This window comes from Patagioenas fasciata, chromosome 6 (genome assembly GCF_037038585.1).
Source record: "Patagioenas fasciata isolate bPatFas1 chromosome 6, bPatFas1.hap1, whole genome shotgun sequence".
In the NCBI taxonomy this organism is placed as follows: Eukaryota; Metazoa; Chordata; class Aves; order Columbiformes; family Columbidae; genus Patagioenas; species Patagioenas fasciata.
Window position 1 is genome coordinate 20,774,951 of NC_092525.1, and position 2,489 is coordinate 20,777,439.

Sequence of the window (2,489 nt, forward strand, 5' to 3'; positions counted from 1 at the left end):
GGGGACACCTCCTTAGGGTGCACCTGCCCGGGGGTGACACTCCTCTAGGGCGGCATCTGCCTGGGGGTGACACCCTCCTCGGGGTGTGCCCTTCTTCGGGTGCACCGTGTGTGGGTTTAGACACTCCTTTGGGTGCACCTGCCTGGGAGTGACACCCTCCTTGGGTGACACTGCCTTTAGGGTGCACCTGCTTGATGGTGACACTTGCCTTGGTGACACAAGGGGAGGAGGAGGGGCAGGCACTCGTCTCTCTGGCAACTAAGGACAGAGCCCAAGGGAATGTCAGGAAGATGTGCCAGGGGAGGTTTAGGTTGGGCATTAGGAAAAGGTTCTTCACCCAGAGGGTGGTGGAGCACTGGAACAGGCTCCCCAGGGAGGTGTCACAGCCCCAAGCCTGACAGTGTTCAAAAAGAGACTGGACAACGCACTCAGACACATAGGATGAATCTTGGGGCACTCCTATGCAGGGACAGGAGTTGAACTTGATGATCCTGGTGGATCCCTTCCAGCTCAGGACATTCTATGATGATGATGCTCTCCTTTTGGTGTACTTGGCTTGGGATGGCACCTGCCAGAAGGTGTGTCTGCCAGCTGGTGGCACCTCCTTGGAGTGATGCTTGCCTAGAGGGTGCAGGTCTCTAAGAGTGACACTCTCCTTGGGATCCACTCTGCTTGCAGTGCACCTTACCTGAATTGAACCCTCCTTATAGTACACCCTCTCCTTAAAGAGTAAGTGCCTGAGAGTAACACCCTCCTTGGAGTGACACCCACCTTATGGTAAACCCTGCTTAGGATGTGCCTGCTGGTGTATGAGTCAAACCTGCCTGGGGGTTGACATGCATGGTGACACTGTCCTTGGGGTATGTCCTCCTTTTGGTGCCCTTTCTTTGTGTTGATCCCTCCTTTTAGTGACACTTTGCTTGAGGTGCTACCAGCCAAGGAAGCTGCATTAGTTCTGTAGAGCACATCCCCATAGGAGGAACGGTATGGGGTGGGAGTCATGGCCCCACATACACCCTGTGGGGCCCAGGTGGAGCTTGGGGTGGGAAATGAGGTGGGTGGGTACAAGTGATTGATGGTAATTAAAGAATCATGGGCAGGTGGGTGGTTGGAGTATAAGAAAGTGAGTATCATGGAGGAAGGTGGTTGTGAGGTGGGCAGTAGGTGTAAGGACTTGCCTGATTGCTAGGCTTTGGGTCCTATATGCTGAGGAAGGGAGGTGGTACTCATGGGTATTTCCTTGCTGCCCTTCACTCTGAGCTGGAGTAGTGAAGACCCAGCATGTGTTAGTAAGTTGATGTGTGTGGTTGGGAAGGGCTGAATTTGTGGGGATGGTGGTGCTACCTACTGCTAGCAGCTTCTGGGCAGTGTGTTGGGGTGTGATGGTGGATGAATGGTTTTCCTTTGCAAGGAGCAAAACAGGTGCATGGGGAAGGAAACATTAATACCTCAGAAGTCAGTGCAGCCAGATGAAATGATCTCTGTATCCTGGTAGTGTTGTCAGCTGCTGTTTCTTATGAGCTAACAGCTCATTCTAACTGTAGCATTATCTATTCCCTAACATTTCAGTCCTGGGACAGCCTGCAGTCTGCTCTGGTGGTGTTGTATATTAAATAATAACACAGCTGGTCTAAGTAGGCTACCTCTTGATAGAACTTATCACTAGAGATGAACTTTGTTGGAAGGGGAGAACCCTGTCCTGAAGGAAATACCTGTTTAGTGATTCTACCTCTTTTCTGTAGTAAAGATTTCCCTTTTTACTCATTAAAAAGGCAGCTGCAACCACCAAAAAAGAAAGCCCTTGCCCTGCTGCACAGCATCTGAGGCTGGCAAGCAGCTGATACAGGTGTGTTTGCTGTAAGGTGGCAGTCTCCCTCCTTTGCAGCCCTGTGGCCTCAGTTGCCTCTTGCCTGGCTGATGGGACCTCTGTAAATGTTACCTTGGGACCCTGGGTCTCCAGATGAGAGCTCAGGCAAAACAGCAGTTGTTGCTCAGCTCAGAGACCTGTGCTAGGGAAAGGGGTTTGTTGTTCATGTAAAGGCTCAGATCCATTTCTCTCTCAAGCAGTCAACTAATGGACAAGTTCACCTGAAAGTCCAAAAAATTCCCTAAGGAGAGCAGGATGTTCTCCCTCATCTCCTAAAAAGGATGTAAGCTTTGGACCTTGTGAATAGTTCGCGTTAAAAAAATATGCATGCTCATCCTGAGTAAGTAACACTTACGTTGAACACTGAAATTGGTCTAGTGTATTTGAAGAGGGGCTCTACCATGTTTTGGTAGTGTTAATTTTGACCTCTTTATTTCTTATTCAGCCACAGGAAGTAGCAGAAGGCAGTTGCAAATGTAATCCACACTCTGAAGTAGTAAAGAGCTGCTTGGAAAGGTGTGTAAACAAAGGATACCTGATAAAATAATGACCAGACTATGCAACTGTACCATCATAAATAATAAAATGACAACTTAATTCAACAAATCCAATAGTATAAATA